The sequence below is a fragment of the Pelobates fuscus genome, chromosome 6 (genome assembly GCF_036172605.1).
Source record: "Pelobates fuscus isolate aPelFus1 chromosome 6, aPelFus1.pri, whole genome shotgun sequence".
In the NCBI taxonomy this organism is placed as follows: domain Eukaryota; kingdom Metazoa; phylum Chordata; class Amphibia; order Anura; family Pelobatidae; genus Pelobates; species Pelobates fuscus.
In genome coordinates this window covers 7,341,152-7,357,208 of record NC_086322.1, presented here as the reverse complement: position 1 = coordinate 7,357,208, position 16,057 = coordinate 7,341,152, and the positions used below count along the sequence as shown (strand labels likewise).

General features: G+C 35.5%; 9 non-coding genes across 9 annotated transcripts; all 9 read right to left on the bottom strand.

Annotated features, from left to right (window-relative positions):
- Positions 1-1,017: 1,017 nt before the first annotated feature.
- Positions 1,018-1,089, bottom strand: TRNAP-AGG (transfer RNA proline (anticodon AGG)). The gene has a single exon. It is a non-coding gene; the product is annotated as a tRNA-Pro (tRNA).
- Positions 1,090-2,117: 1,028 nt separating this feature from the next.
- TRNAP-AGG (transfer RNA proline (anticodon AGG)) lies at positions 2,118-2,189 on the bottom strand. Its single transcript has one exon. It is a non-coding gene; the product is annotated as a tRNA-Pro (tRNA).
- A 1,027-nt stretch (positions 2,190-3,216) lies between these two features.
- On the bottom strand, positions 3,217-3,288 carry TRNAP-AGG (transfer RNA proline (anticodon AGG)). The gene has a single exon. It is a non-coding gene; the product is annotated as a tRNA-Pro (tRNA).
- Positions 3,289-4,316: 1,028 nt separating this feature from the next.
- On the bottom strand, positions 4,317-4,388 carry TRNAP-AGG (transfer RNA proline (anticodon AGG)). Its single transcript has one exon. It is a non-coding gene; the product is annotated as a tRNA-Pro (tRNA).
- A 3,226-nt stretch (positions 4,389-7,614) lies between these two features.
- Positions 7,615-7,686, bottom strand: TRNAP-AGG (transfer RNA proline (anticodon AGG)). The gene has a single exon. It is a non-coding gene; the product is annotated as a tRNA-Pro (tRNA).
- Positions 7,687-8,714: 1,028 nt separating this feature from the next.
- Positions 8,715-8,786, bottom strand: TRNAP-AGG (transfer RNA proline (anticodon AGG)). Its single transcript has one exon. It is a non-coding gene; the product is annotated as a tRNA-Pro (tRNA).
- A 1,028-nt stretch (positions 8,787-9,814) lies between these two features.
- Positions 9,815-9,886, bottom strand: TRNAP-AGG (transfer RNA proline (anticodon AGG)). Its single transcript has one exon. It is a non-coding gene; the product is annotated as a tRNA-Pro (tRNA).
- A 3,228-nt stretch (positions 9,887-13,114) lies between these two features.
- On the bottom strand, positions 13,115-13,186 carry TRNAP-AGG (transfer RNA proline (anticodon AGG)). The gene has a single exon. It is a non-coding gene; the product is annotated as a tRNA-Pro (tRNA).
- Positions 13,187-14,213: 1,027 nt separating this feature from the next.
- Positions 14,214-14,285, bottom strand: TRNAP-AGG (transfer RNA proline (anticodon AGG)). The gene has a single exon. It is a non-coding gene; the product is annotated as a tRNA-Pro (tRNA).
- Positions 14,286-16,057: the final 1,772 nt, after the last annotated feature.

Genomic DNA, 16,057 nt, shown 5'->3' with positions numbered 1-16,057 from the left:
TTCGTTTTGAAGTGAGGATTTTAAAATTCCTCAATAGGATCTGTTTTTCCAATATCATTTTCATTGTATGGGTGAATTAACAGTTGAGGTTTATGTACGATGGTGATAAATCATATTGACTGTTGTCAAAGTTGAGTCTGCTTCTGGTCAAATTGCTGGGGAAGACTTAAAATGTCCATTCATTTCTTAATTGTTTATGAGGGCTTTGTTGGTTTAGGAGAAATTTGTGGTTCTAATATATGTTGGAAAAGCACATGAAGGATTTAACTTTCTTTCTCATATTCTGCATGCTATCACCATGTTGAAAATAAAGTAAAGATGTGCAGAGGAGAAATTAATTATAAATAGTCTTGTGCAAAATAATGTTTGGGGAGGTTGACCTGGTTCCATAACTTGAATCCACAGTCGAACGTAATGACTGCCTTGAATTTACCTTTACAGTTTTATTCATCGATACATTCAGGCGTGTACTTGAAGGAATTTGATTCAAACCTACCCTCTCCATCACATATTTGCACGAGTCTAAGTATGAATAAAAATAGAATTCCGTATGTCAAAACATGTATTTTTTCCCGTTTGTTGTTAACAAAGATTTTGCAGTCTTAAGAAAGACTTTGCAGTCTTAACCCCTTAAGGACCAAACTTCTGGAATAAAAGGGGATCATGACGTGTCAGACATGTCATGTGTCCTTAAGGGGTTAAAAGCGTCATCTGAGCAGTTAGGACTTGCATTAATGACTTACGATAAATCATTGATTTTAAATGGTTGATAATGAAAACGACACATTTTTTATGATTTCTCTCATACATTTCTAAGTAAAAGCTAAACGAGTATTAATATAAGATGTTAGCTTTGAAAGGTGATATCAGAAGCACCAGGAAATATATATATTGATGGTGGCATGCCAACATCTTCTCTTTGGAGCACTTGAAGGGTTTTGCTATAAGTGATTTTTGCTGACTATATTAAACACAGTTCGAAGCTACGTGTTTCAAAAGAAAAAACACCAAATGCTTGGGCTCGTCCGGGATTTGAACCCGGGACCTCTCGCACCCTAAGCGAGAATCATACCCCTAGACCAACGAGCCATTACATTAGTTGGGTTTTAGGAAAAAAATTGCCAGACTAACGCGCCAGACAGCGTTTGTGTTCTCAAAATAGAAACAAAGTTTTCGTTTTGAAGTGAGGATTTTAAAATTCCTCAATAGGATCTGTTTTTCCAATATCATTTTCATTGTATGGGTGAATTAACAGTTGAGGTTTATGTACGATGGTGATAAATCATATTGACTGTTGTCAAAGTTGAGTCTGCTTCTGGTCAAATTGCTGGGGAAGACTTAAAATGTCCATTCATTTCTTAATTGTTTATGAGGGCTTTGTTGGTTTAGGAGAAATTTGTGGTTCTAATATATGTTGGAAAAGCACATGAAGGATTTAACTTTCTTTCTCATATTCTGCATGCTATCACCATGTTGAAAATAAAGTAAAGATGTGCAGAGGAGAAATTAATTATAAATAGTCTTGTGCAAAATAATGTTTGGGGAGGTTGGCCTGGTTCCATAACTTGAATCCACAGTCGAACGTAACGACTGCCTTGAATTTACCTTTACAGTTTTATTCATCGATACATTCAGGCGTGTACTGGAAGGAATTTGATTCAAACCTACCCTCTCCATCACATATTTGCACAAGTCTAAGTATGAATAAAAATAGAATTCCGTATGTCAAAACATGTATTTTTTCCCCTTTGTTTGTTGTTAACAAAGATTTTGCAGTCTTAAGAAAGACTTTGCAGTCTTAAAAGCGTCATCGGAGCAGTTAGGACTTGCATTAATGACTTACGATAAACCATTGATTTTAAATGGTTGATAATGAAAACGACACATTTTTTATGATTTCTCTCATACATTTCTAAGTAAAAGCTAAACGAGTATTAATATAAGATGTTAGCTTTGAAAGGTGATATCAGAAGCACCAGGAAATATATATATTGATGGTGGCATGCCAACATCTTCTCTTTGGAGCACTTGAAGGGTTTTGCTATAAGTGATTTTTGCTGACTATATTAAACACAGTTCGAAGCTACGTGTTTCAAAAGAAAAAACACCAAATGCTTGGGCTCGTCCGGGATTTGAACCCGGGACCTCTCGCACCCTAAGCGAGAATCATACCCCTAGACCAACGAGCCATTACATTAGTTGGGTTTTAGGAAAAAAATTGCCAGACTAACGCGCCAGACAGCGTTTGTGTTCTCAAAATAGAAACAAAGTTTTCGTTTTGAAGTGAGGATTTTAAAATTCCTCAATAGGATCTGTTTTTCCAATATCATTTTCATTGTATGGGTGAATTAACAGTTGAGGTTTATGTACAATGGTGATAAATCATATTGACTGTTGTCAAAGTTGAGTCTGCTTCTGGTCAAATTGCTGGGGAAACTTAAAATGTCCATTCATTTCTTAATTGTTTATGAGGGCTTTGTTGGTTTAGGAGAAATTTGTGGTTCTAATATATGTTGGAAAAGCACATGAAGGATTTAACTTTCTTTCTCATATTCTGCATGCTATCACCATGTTGAAAATAAAGTAAAGATGTGCAGAGGAGAAATTAATTATAAATAGTCTTCTGCAAAATAATGTTTGGGGAGGTTGGCCTGGTTCCATAACTTGAATCCACAGTCGAACGTAACGACTGCCTTGAATTTACCTTTACAGTTTTATTCATCGATACATTCAGGCGTGTACTGGAAGGAATTTGATTCAAACCTACCCTCTCCATCACCTATTTGCACAAGTCTAAGTATGAATAAAAATAGAATTCCGTATGTCAAAACATGTATTTTTTCCCCTTTGTTTGTTGTTAACAAAGATTTTGCAGTCTTAAGAAAGACTTTGCAGTCTTAAAAGCGTCATCTGAGCAGTTAGGACTTGCATTAATGACTTACGATAAACCATTGATTTTAAATGGTTGATAATGAAAACGACACATTTTTTATGATTTCTCTCATACATTTCTAAGTAAAAGCTAAACGAGTATTAATATAAGATGTTAGCTTTGAAAGGTGATATCAGAAGCACCAGGAAATATATATATTGATGGTGGCATGCCAACATCTTCTCTTTGGAGCACTTGAAGGGTTTTGCTATAAGTGATTTTTGCTGACTATATTAAACACAGTTCGAAGCTACGTGTTTCAAAAGAAAAAACACCAAATGCTTGGGCTCGTCCGGGATTTGAACCCGGGACCTCTCGCACCCTAAGCGAGAATCATACCCCTAGACCAACGAGCCATTACATTAGTTGGGTTTTAGGAAAAAAATTGCCAGACTAACGCGCCAGACAGCGTTTGTGTTCTCAAAATAGAAACAAAGTTTTCGTTTTGAAGTGAGGATTTTAAAATTCCTCAATAGGATCTGTTTTTCCAATATCATTTTCATTGTATGGGTGAATTAACAGTTGAAGTTTATGTACGATGGTGATAAATCATATTGACTGTTGTCAAAGTTGAGTCTGCTTCTGGTCAAATTGCTGGGGAAGACTTAAAATGTCCATTCATTTCTTAATTGTTTATGAGGGCTTTGTTGGTTTAGGAGAAATTTGTGGTTCTAATATATGTTGGAAAAGCACATGAAGGATTTAACTTTCTTTCTCATATTCTGCATGCTATCACCATGTTGAAAATAAAGTAAAGATGTGCAGAGGAGAAATTAATTATAAATAGTCTTGTGCAAAATAATGTTTGGGGAGGTTGGCCTGGTTCCATAACTTGAATCCACAGTCGAACGTAACGACTGCCTTGAATTTACCTTTACAGTTTTATTCATCGATACATTCAGGCGTGTACTGGAAGGAATTTGATTCAAACCTACCCTCTCCATCACATATTTGCACAAGTCTAAGTATGAATAAAAATAGAATTCCGTATGTCAAAACATGTATTTTTTCCCCTTTGTTTGTTGTTAACAAAGATTTTGCAGTCTTAAGAAAGACTTTGCAGTCTTAAAAGCGTCATCTGAGCAGTTAGGACTTGCATTAATGACTTACGATAAACCATTGATTTTAAATGGTTGATAATGAAAACGACACATTTTTTATGATTTCTCTCATACATTTCTAAGTAAAAGCTAAACGAGTATTAATATAAGATGTTAGCTTTGAAAGGTGATATCAGAAGCACCAGGAAATATATATATTGATGGTGGCATGCCAACATCTTCTCTTTGGAGCACTTGAAGGGTTTTGCTATAAGTGATTTTTGCTGACTATATTAAACACAGTTCAAAGCTACGTGTTTCAAAAGAAAAAACAGCAAATGCTTGGGCTCATCCGGGATTTGAACCCGGGACCTCTCGCACCCTAAGCGAGAATCATACCCCTAGACCAACGAGCCATTACATTAGTTGGGTTTTAGGAAAAAAATTGCCAGACTAACACGCCAGACAGCGTTTGTGTTCTCAAAATAGAAACAAAGTTTTCGTTTTGAAGTGAGGATTTTAAAATTCCTCAATAGGATCTGTTTTTCCAATATCATTTTCATTGTATGGGTGAATTAACAGTTGAGGTTTATGTACGATGGTGATAAATCATATTGACTGTTGTCAAAGTTGAGTCTGCTTCTGGTCAAATTGCTGGGGAAGACTTAAAATGTCCATTCATTTCTTAATTGTTTATGAGGGCTTTGTTGGTTTAGGAGAAATTTGTGGTTCTAATATATGTTGGAAAAGCACATGAAGGATTTAACTTTCTTTCTCATATTCTGCATGCTATCACCATGTTGAAAATAAAGTAAAGATGTGCAGAGGAGAAATTAATTATAAATAGTCTTGTGCAAAATAATGTTTGGGGAGGTTGGCCTGGTTCCATAACTTGAATCCACAGTCGAACGTAACGACTGCCTTGAATTTACCTTTACAGTTTTATTCATCGATACATTCAGGCGTGTACTGGAAGGAATTTGATTCAAACCTACCCTCTCCATCACATATTTGCACAAGTCTAAGTATGAATAAAAATAGAATTCCGTATGTCAAAACATATATTTTTTTCCCCTTTGTTTGTTGTTAACAAAGATTTTGCAGTCTTAAGAAAGACTTTGCAGTCTTAAAAGCGTCATCTGAGCAGTTAGGACTTGCATTAATGACTTACGATAAACCATTGATTTTAAATGGTTGATAATGAAAACGACACATTTTTTATGATTTCTCTCATACATTTCTAAGTAAAAGCTAAACGAGTATTAATATAAGATGTTAGCTTTGAAAGGTGATATCAGAAGCACCAGGAAATATATATATTGATGGTGGCATGCCAACATCTTCTCTTTGGAGCACTTGAAGGGTTTTGCTATAAGTGATTTTTGCTGACTATATTAAACACAGTTCGAAGCTACGTGTTTCAAAAGAAAAAACACCAAATGCTTGGGCTCGTCCAGGATTTGAACCCGGGACCTCTCGCACCCTAAGCGAGAATCATACCCCTAGACCAACGAGCCATTACATTAGTTGGGTTTTAGGAAAAAAATTGCCAGACTAACGCGCCAGACAGCGTTTGTGTTCTCAAAATAGAAACAAAGTTTTCGTTTTGAAGTGAGGATTTTAAAATTCCTCAATAGGATCTGTTTTTCCAATATAATTTTCATTGTATGGGTGAATTAACAGTTGAGGTTTATGTACGATGGTGATAAATCATATTGACTGTTGTCAAAGTTGAGTCTGCTTCTGGTCAAATTGCTGGGGAAGACTTAAAATGTCCATTCATTTCTTAATTGTTTATGAGGGCTTTGTTGGTTTAGGAGAAATTTGTGGTTCTAATATATGTTGGAAAAGCACATGAAGGATTTAACTTTCTTTCTCATATTCTGCATGCTATCACCATGTTGAAAATAAAGTAAAGATGTGCAGAGGAGAAATTAATTATAAATAGTCTTGTGCAAAATAATGTTTGGGGAGGTTGGCCTGGTTCCATAACTTGAATCCACAGTCGAACGTAACGACTGCCTTGAATTTACCTTTACAGTTTTATTCATCGATACATTCAGGCGTGTACTGGAAGGAATTTGATTCAAACCTACCCTCTCCATCACATATTTGCACAAGTCTAAGTATGAATAAAAATAGAATTCCGTATGTCAAAACATATATTTTTTTCCCCTTTGTTTGTTGTTAACAAAGATTTTGCAGTCTTAAGAAAGACTTTGCAGTCTTAAAAGCGTCATCTGAGCAGTTAGGACTTGCATTAATGACTTACGATAAACCATTGATTTTAAATGGTTGATAATGAAAACGACACATTTTTTATGATTTCTCTCATACATTTCTAAGTAAAAGCTAAACGAGTATTAATATAAGATGTTAGCTTTGAAAGGTGATATCAGAAGCACCAGGAAATATATATATTGATGGTGGCATGCCAACATCTTCTCTTTGGAGCACTTGAAGGGTTTTGCTATAAGTGATTTTTGCTGACTATATTAAACACAGTTCGAAGCTACGTGTTTCAAAAGAAAAAACACCAAATGCTTGGGCTCGTCCAGGATTTGAACCCGGGACCTCTCGCACCCTAAGCGAGAATCATACCCCTAGACCAACGAGCCATTACATTAGTTGGGTTTTAGGAAAAAAATTGCCAGACTAACGCGCCAGACAGCGTTTGTGTTCTCAAAATAGAAACAAAGTTTTCGTTTTGAAGTGAGGATTTTAAAATTCCTCAATAGGATCTGTTTTTCCAATATCATTTTCATTGTATGGGTGAATTAACAGTTGAGGTTTATGTACGATGGTGATAAATCATATTGACTGTTGTCAAAGTTGAGTCTGCTTCTGGTCAAATTGCTGGGGAAGACTTAAAATGTCCATTCATTTCTTAATTGTTTATGAGGGCTTTGTTGGTTTAGGAGAAATTTGTGGTTCTAATATATGTTGGAAAAGCACATGAAGGATTTAACTTTCTTTCTCATATTCTGCATGCTATCACCATGTTGAAAATAAAGTAAAGATGTGCAGAGGAGAAATTAATTATAAATAGTCTTGTGCAAAATAATGTTTGGGGAGGTTGACCTGGTTCCATAACTTGAATCCACAGTCGAACGTAATGACTGCCTTGAATTTACCTTTACAGTTTTATTCATCAATACATTCAGGCGTGTACTTGAAGGAATTTGATTCAAACCTACCCTCTCCATCACATATTTGCACGAGTCTAAGTATGAATAAAAATAGAATTCCGTATGTCAAAACATGTATTTTTTCCCGTTTGTTGTTAACAAAGATTTTGCAGTCTTAAGAAAGACTTTGCAGTCTTAAAAGCGTCATCTGAGCAGTTAGGACTTGCATTAATGACTTACGATAAACCATTGATTTTAAATGGTTGATAATGAAAACGACACATTTTTTATGATTTCTCTCATACATTTCTAAGTAAAAGCTAAACGAGTATTAATATAAGATGTTAGCTTTGAAAGGTGATATCAGAAGCACCAGGAAATATATATATTGATGGTGGCATGCCAACATCTTCTCTTTGGAGCACTTGAAGGGTTTTGCTATAAGTGATTTTTGCTGACTATATTAAACACAGTTCGAAGCTACGTGTTTCAAAAGAAAAAACACCAAATGCTTGGGCTCGTCCGGGATTTGAACCCGGGACCTCTCGCACCCTAAGCGAGAATCATACCCCTAGACCAACGAGCCATTACATTAGTTGGGTTTTAGGAAAAAAATTGCCAGACTAACGCGCCAGACAGCGTTTGTGTTCTCAAAATAGAAACAAAGTTTTCGTTTTGAAGTGAGGATTTTAAAATTCCTCAATAGGATCTGTTTTTCCAATATCATTTTCATTGTATGGGTGAATTAACAGTTGAGGTTTATGTACGATGGTGATAAATCATATTGACTGTTGTCAAAGTTGAGTCTGCTTCTGGTCAAATTGCTGGGGAAGACTTAAAATGTCCATTCATTTCTTAATTGTTTATGAGGGCTTTGTTGGTTTAGGAGAAATTTGTGGTTCTAATATATGTTGGAAAAGCACATGAAGGATTTAACTTTCTTTCTCATATTCTGCATGCTATCACCATGTTGAAAATAAAGTAAAGATGTGCAGAGGAGAAATTAATTATAAATAGTCTTGTGCAAAATAATGTTTGGGGAGGTTGGCCTGGTTCCATAACTTGAATCCACAGTCGAACGTAACGACTGCCTTGAATTTACCTTTACAGTTTTATTCATCGATACATTCAGGCGTGTACTGGAAGGAATTTGATTCAAACCTACCCTCTCCATCACATATTTGCACAAGTCTAAGTATGAATAAAAATAGAATTCCGTATGTCAAAACATGTATTTTTTCCCCTTTGTTTGTTGTTAACAAAGATTTTGCAGTCTTAAGAAAGACTTTGCAGTCTTAAAAGCGTCATCGGAGCAGTTAGGACTTGCATTAATGACTTACGATAAACCATTGATTTTAAATGGTTGATAATGAAAACGACACATTTTTTATGATTTCTCTCATACATTTCTAAGTAAAAGCTAAACGAGTATTAATATAAGATGTTAGCTTTGAAAGGTGATATCAGAAGCACCAGGAAATATATATATTGATGGTGGCATGCCAACATCTTCTCTTTGGAGCACTTGAAGGGTTTTGCTATAAGTGATTTTTGCTGACTATATTAAACACAGTTCGAAGCTACGTGTTTCAAAAGAAAAAACACCAAATGCTTGGGCTCGTCCGGGATTTGAACCCGGGACCTCTCGCACCCTAAGCGAGAATCATACCCCTAGACCAACGAGCCATTACATTAGTTGGGTTTTAGGAAAAAAATTGCCAGACTAACGCGCCAGACAGCGTTTGTGTTCTCAAAATAGAAACAAAGTTTTCGTTTTGAAGTGAGGATTTTAAAATTCCTCAATAGGATCTGTTTTTCCAATATCATTTTCATTGTATGGGTGAATTAACAGTTGAGGTTTATGTACGATGGTGATAAATCATATTGACTGTTGTCAAAGTTGAGTCTGCTTCTGGTCAAATTGCTGGGGAAGACTTAAAATGTCCATTCATTTCTTAATTGTTTATGAGGGCTTTGTTGGTTTAGGAGAAATTTGTGGTTCTAATATATGTTGGAAAAGCACATGAAGGATTTAACTTTCTTTCTCATATTCTGCATGCTATCACCATGTTGAAAATAAAGTAAAGATGTGCAGAGGAGAAATTAATTATAAATAGTCTTGTGCAAAATAATGATTGGGGAGGTTGGCCTGGTTCCATAACTTGAATCCACAGTCGAACGTAACGACTGCCTTGAATTTACCTTTACAGTTTTATTCATCGATACATTCAGGCGTGTACTGGAAGGAATTTGATTCAAACCTACCCTCTCCATCACATATTTGCACAAGTCTAAGTATGAATAAAAATAGAATTCCGTATGTCAAAACATGTATTTTTTCCCCTTTGTTTGTTGTTAACAAAGATTTTGCAGTCTTAAGAAAGACTTTGCAGTCTTAAAAGCGTCATCGGAGCAGTTAGGACTTGCATTAATGACTTACGATAAACCATTGATTTTAAATGGTTGATAATGAAAACGACACATTTTTTATGATTTCTCTCATACATTTCTAAGTAAAAGCTAAACGAGTATTAATATAAGATGTTAGCTTTGAAAGGTGATATCAGAAGCACCAGGAAATATATATATTGATGGTGGCATGCCAACATCTTCTCTTTGGAGCACTTGAAGGGTTTTGCTATAAGTGATTTTTGCTGACTATATTAAACACAGTTCGAAGCTACGTGTTTCAAAAGAAAGAACACCAAATGCTTGGGCTCGTCCGGGATTTGAACCCGGGACCTCTCGCACCCTAAGCGAGAATCATACCCCTAGACCAACGAGCCATTACATTAGTTGGGTTTTAGGAAAAAAATTGCCAGACTAACGCGCCAGACAGCGTTTGTGTTCTCAAAATAGAAACAAAGTTTTCGTTTTGAAGTGAGGATTTTAAAATTCCTCAATAGGATCTGTTTTTCCAATATCATTTTCATTGTATGGGTGAATTAACAGTTGAGGTTTATGTACAATGGTGATAAATCATATTGACTGTTGTCAAAGTTGAGTCTGCTTCTGGTCAAATTGCTGGGGAAACTTAAAATGTCCATTCATTTCTTAATTGTTTATGAGGGCTTTGTTGGTTTAGGAGAAATTTGTGGTTCTAATATATGTTGGAAAAGCACATGAAGGATTTAACTTTCTTTCTCATATTCTGCATGCTATCACCATGTTGAAAATAAAGTAAAGATGTGCAGAGGAGAAATTAATTATAAATAGTCTTCTGCAAAATAATGTTTGGGGAGGTTGGCCTGGTTCCATAACTTGAATCCACAGTCGAACGTAACGACTGCCTTGAATTTACCTTTACAGTTTTATTCATCGATACATTCAGGCGTGTACTGGAAGGAATTTGATTCAAACCTACCCTCTCCATCACATATTTGCACAAGTCTAAGTATGAATAAAAATAGAATTCCGTATGTCAAAACATGTATTTTTTCCCCTTTGTTTGTTGTTAACAAAGATTTTGCAGTCTTAAGAAAGACTTTGCAGTCTTAAAAGCGTCATCTGAGCAGTTAGGACTTGCATTAATGACTTACGATAAACCATTGATTTTAAATGGTTGATAATGAAAACGACACATTTTTTATGATTTCTCTCATACATTTCTAAGTAAAAGCTAAACGAGTATTAATATAAGATGTTAGCTTTGAAAGGTGATATCAGAAGCACCAGGAAATATATATATTGATGGTGGCATGCCAACATCTTCTCTTTGGAGCACTTGAAGGGTTTTGCTATAAGTGATTTTTGCTGACCATATTAAACACAGTTCGAAGCTACGTGTTTCAAAAGAAAAAACACCAAATGCTTGGGCTCGTCCAGGATTTGAACCCGGGACCTCTCGCACCCTAAGCGAGAATCATACCCCTAGACCAACGAGCCATTACATTAGTTGGGTTTTAGGAAAAAAATTGCCAGACTAACGCGCCAGACATCGTTTGTGTTCTCAAAATAGAAACAAAGTTTTCGTTTTGAAGTGAGGATTTTAAAATTCCTCAATAGGATCTGTTTTTCCAATATCATTTTCATTGTATGGGTGAATTAACAGTTGAGGTTTATGTACGATGGTGATAAATCATATTGACTGTTGTCAAAGTTGAGTCTGCTTCTGGTCAAATTGCTGGGGAAGACTTAAAATGTCCATTCATTTCTTAATTGTTTATGAGGGCTTTGTTGGTTTAGGAGAAATTTGTGGTTCTAATATATGTTGGAAAAGCACATGAAGGATTTAACTTTCTTTCTCATATTCTGCATGCTATCACCATGTTGAAAATAAAGTAAAGATGTGCAGAGGAGAAATTAATTATAAATAGTCTTGTGCAAAATAATGTTTGGGGAGGTTGGCCTGGTTCCATAACTTGAATCCACAGTCGAACGTAACGACTGCCTTGAATTTACCTTTACAGTTTTATTCATCGATACATTCAGGCGTGTACTGGAAGGAATTTGATTCAAACCTACCCTCTCCATCACATATTTGCACAAGTCTAAGTATGAATAAAAATAGAATTCCGTATGTCAAAACATATATTTTTTTCCCCTTTGTTTGTTGTTAACAAAGATTTTGCAGTCTTAAGAAAGACTTTGCAGTCTTAAAAGCGTCATCTGAGCAGTTAGGACTTGCATTAATGACTTACGATAAACCATTGATTTTAAATGGTTGATAATGAAAACGACACATTTTTTATGATTTCTCTCATACATTTCTAAGTAAAAGCTAAACGAGTATTAATATAAGATGTTAGCTTTGAAAGGTGATATCAGAAGCACCAGGAAATATATATATTGATGGTGGCATGCCAACATCTTCTCTTTGGAGCACTTGAAGGGTTTTGCTATAAGTGATTTTTGCTGACTATATTAAACACAGTTCGAAGCTACGTGTTTCAAAAGAAAAAACACCAAATGCTTGGGCTCGTCCAGGATTTGAACCCAGGACCTCTCGCACCCTAAGCGAGAATCATACCCCTAGACCAACGAGCCATTACATTAGTTGGGTTTTAGGAAAAAAATTGCCAGACTAACGCGCCAGACAGCGTTTGTGTTCTCAAAATAGAAACAAAGTTTTCGTTTTGAAGTGAGGATTTTAAAATTCCTCAATAGGATCTGTTTTTCCAATATAATTTTCATTGTATGGGTGAATTAACAGTTGAGGTTTATGTACGATGGTGATAAATCATATTGACTGTTGTCAAAGTTGAGTCTGCTTCTGGTCAAATTGCTGGGGAAGACTTAAAATGTCCATTCATTTCTTAATTGTTTATGAGGGCTTTGTTGGTTTAGGAGAAATGTGTGGTTCTAATATATGTTGGAAAAGCACATGAAGGATTTAACTTTCTTTCTCATATTCTGCATGCTATCACCATGTTGAAAATAAAGTAAAGATGTGCAGAGGAGAAATTAATTATAAATAGTCTTGTGCAAAATAATGTTTGGGGAGGTTGGCCTGGTTCCATAACTTGAATCCACAGTCGAACGTAACGACTGCCTTGAATTTACCTTTACAGTTTTATTCATCGATACATTCAGGCGTGTACTGGAAGGAATTTGATTCAAACCTACCCTCTCCATCACATATTTGCACAAGTCTAAGTATGAATAAAAATAGAATTCCGTATGTCAAAACATGTATTTTTTCCCCTTTGTTTGTTGTTAACAAAGATTTTGCAGTCTTAAGAAAGACTTTGCAGTCTTAAAAGCGTCATCGGAGCAGTTAGGACTTGCATTAATGACTTACGATAAACCATTGATTTTAAATGGTTGATAATGAAAACGACACATTTTTTATGATTTCTCTCATACATTTCTAAGTAAAAGCTAAACGAGTATTAATATAAGATGTTAGCTTTGAAAGGTGATATCAGAAGCACCAGGAAATATATATATTGATGGTGGCATGCCAACATCTTCTCTTTGGAGCACTTGAAGGGTTTTGCTATAAGTGATTTTTGCTGACTATATTAAACACAGTTCGAAGCTACGTGTTTCAAAAGAAAAAACACCAAATGCTTGGGCTCGTCCGGGATTTGAACCCGGGACCTCTCGCACCCTAAGCGAGAATCATACCCCTAGACCAACGAGCCATTACATTAGTTGGGTTTTAGGAAAAAAATTGCCAGACTAACGCGCCAGACAGCGTTTGTGTTCTCAAAATAGAAACAAAGTTTTCGTTTTGAAGTGAGGATTTTAAAATTCCTCAATAGGATCTGTTTTTCCAATATCATTTTCATTGTATGGGTGAATTAACAGTTGAGGTTTATGTACAATGGTGATAAATCATATTGACTGTTGTCAAAGTTGAGTCTGCTTCTGGTCAAATTGCTGGGGAAACTTAAAATGTCCATTCATTTCTTAATTGTTTATGAGGGCTTTGTTGGTTTAGGAGAAATTTGTGGTTCTAATATATGTTGGAAAAGCACATGAAGGATTTAACTTTCTTTCTCATATTCTGCATGCTATCACCATGTTGAAAATAAAGTAAAGATGTGCAGAGGAGAAATTAATTATAAATAGTCTTCTGCAAAATAATGTTTGGGGAGGTTGGCCTGGTTCCATAACTTGAATCCACAGTCGAACGTAACGACTGCCTTGAATTTACCTTTACAGTTTTATTCATCGATACATTCAGGCGTGTACTGGAAGGAATTTGATTCAAACCTACCCTCTCCATCACATATTTGCACAAGTCTAAGTATGAATAAAAATAGAATTCCGTATGTCAAAACATGTATTTTTTCCCCTTTGTTTGTTGTTAACAAAGATTTTGCAGTCTTAAGAAAGACTTTGCAGTCTTAAAAGCGTCATCTGAGCAGTTAGGACTTGCATTAATGACTTACGATAAACCATTGATTTTAAATGGTTGATAATGAAAACGACACATTTTTTATGATTTCTCTCATACATTTCTAAGTAAAAGCTAAACGAGTATTAATATAAGATGTTAGCTTTGAAAGGTGATATCAGAAGCACCAGGAAATATATATATTGATGGTGGCATGCCAACATCTACTCTTTGGAGCACTTGAAGGGTTTTGCTATAAGTGATTTTTGCTGACTATATTAAACACAGTTCGAAGCTACGTGTTTCAAAAGAAAAAACACCAAATGCTTGGGCTCGTCCGGGATTTGAACCCGGGACCTCTCGCACCCTAAGCGAGAATCATACCCCTAGACCAACGAGCCATTACATTAGTTGGGTTTTAGGAAAAAAATTGCCAGACTAACGCGCCAGACAGCGTTTGTGTTCTCAAAATAGAAACAAAGTTTTCGTTTTGAAGTGAGGATTTTAAAATTCCTCAATAGGATCTGTTTTTCCAATATCATTTTCATTGTATGGGTGAATTAACAGTTGAGGTTTATGTACGATGGTGATAAATCATATTGACTGTTGTCAAAGTTGAGTCTGCTTCTGGTCAAATTGCTGGGGAAGACTTAAAATGTCCATTCATTTCTTAATTGTTTATGAGGGCTTTGTTGGTTTAGGAGAAATTTGTGGTTCTAATATATGTTGGAAAAGCACATGAAGGATTTAACTTTCTTTCTCATATTCTGCATGCTATCACCATGTTGAAAATAAAGTAAAGATGTGCAGAGGAGAAATTAATTATAAATAGTCTTGTGCAAAATAATGTTTGGGGAGGTTGGCCTGGTTCCATAACTTGAATCCACAGTCGAACGTAACGACTGCCTTGAATTTACCTTTACAGTTTTATTCATCGATACATTCAGGCGTGTACTGGAAGGAATTTGATTCAAACCTACCCTCTCCATCACATATTTGCACAAGTCTAAGTATGAATAAAAATAGAATTCCGTATGTCAAAACATATATTTTTTTCCCCTTTGTTTGTTGTTAACAAAGATTTTGCAGTCTTAAGAAAGACTTTGCAGTCTTAAAAGCGTCATCTGAGCAGTTAGGACTTGCATTAATGACTTACGATAAACCATTGATTTTAAATGGTTGATAATGAAAACGACACATTTTTTATGATTTCTCTCATACATTTCTAAGTAAAAGCTAAACGAGTATTAATATAAGATGTTAGCTTTGAAAGGTGATATCAGAAGCACCAGGAAATATATATATTGATGGTGGCATGCCAACATCTTCTCTTTGGAGCACTTGAAGGGTTTTGCTATAAGTGATTTTTGCTGACTATATTAAACACAGTTCGAAGCTACGTGTTTCAAAAGAAAAAACACCAAATGCTTGGGCTCGTCCAGGATTTGAACCCGGGACCTCTCGCACCCTAAGCGAGAATCATACCCCTAGACCAACGAGCCATTACATTAGTTGGGTTTTAGGAAAAAAATTGCCAGACTAACGCGCCAGACAGCGTTTGTGTTCTCAAAATAGAAACAAAGTTTTCGTTTTGAAGTGAGGATTTTAAAATTCCTCAATAGGATCTGTTTTTCCAATATCATTTTCATTGTATGGGTGAATTAACAGTTGAGGTTTATGTACGATGGTGATAAATCATATTGACTGTTGTCAAAGTTGAGTCTGCTTCTGGTCAAATTGCTGGGGAAGACTTAAAATGTCCATTCATTTCTTAATTGTTTATGAGGGCTTTGTTGGTTTAGGAGAAATTTGTGGTTCTAATATATGTTGGAAAAGCACATGAAGGATTTAACTTTCTTTCTCATATTCTGCATGCTATCACCATGTTGAAAATAAAGTAAAGATGTGCAGAGGAGAAATTAATTATAAATAGTCTTGTGCAAAATAATGTTTGGGGAGGTTGACCTGGTTCCATAACTTGAATCCACAGTCGAACGTAATGACTGCCTTGAATTTACCTTTACAGTTTTATTTATCAATACATTCAGGCGTGTACTTGAAGGAATTTGATTCAAACCTACCCTCTCCATCACATATTTGCACGAGTCTAAGTATGAATAAAAATAGAATTCCGTATGTCAAAACATGTATTTTTTCCCGTTTGTTGTTAACA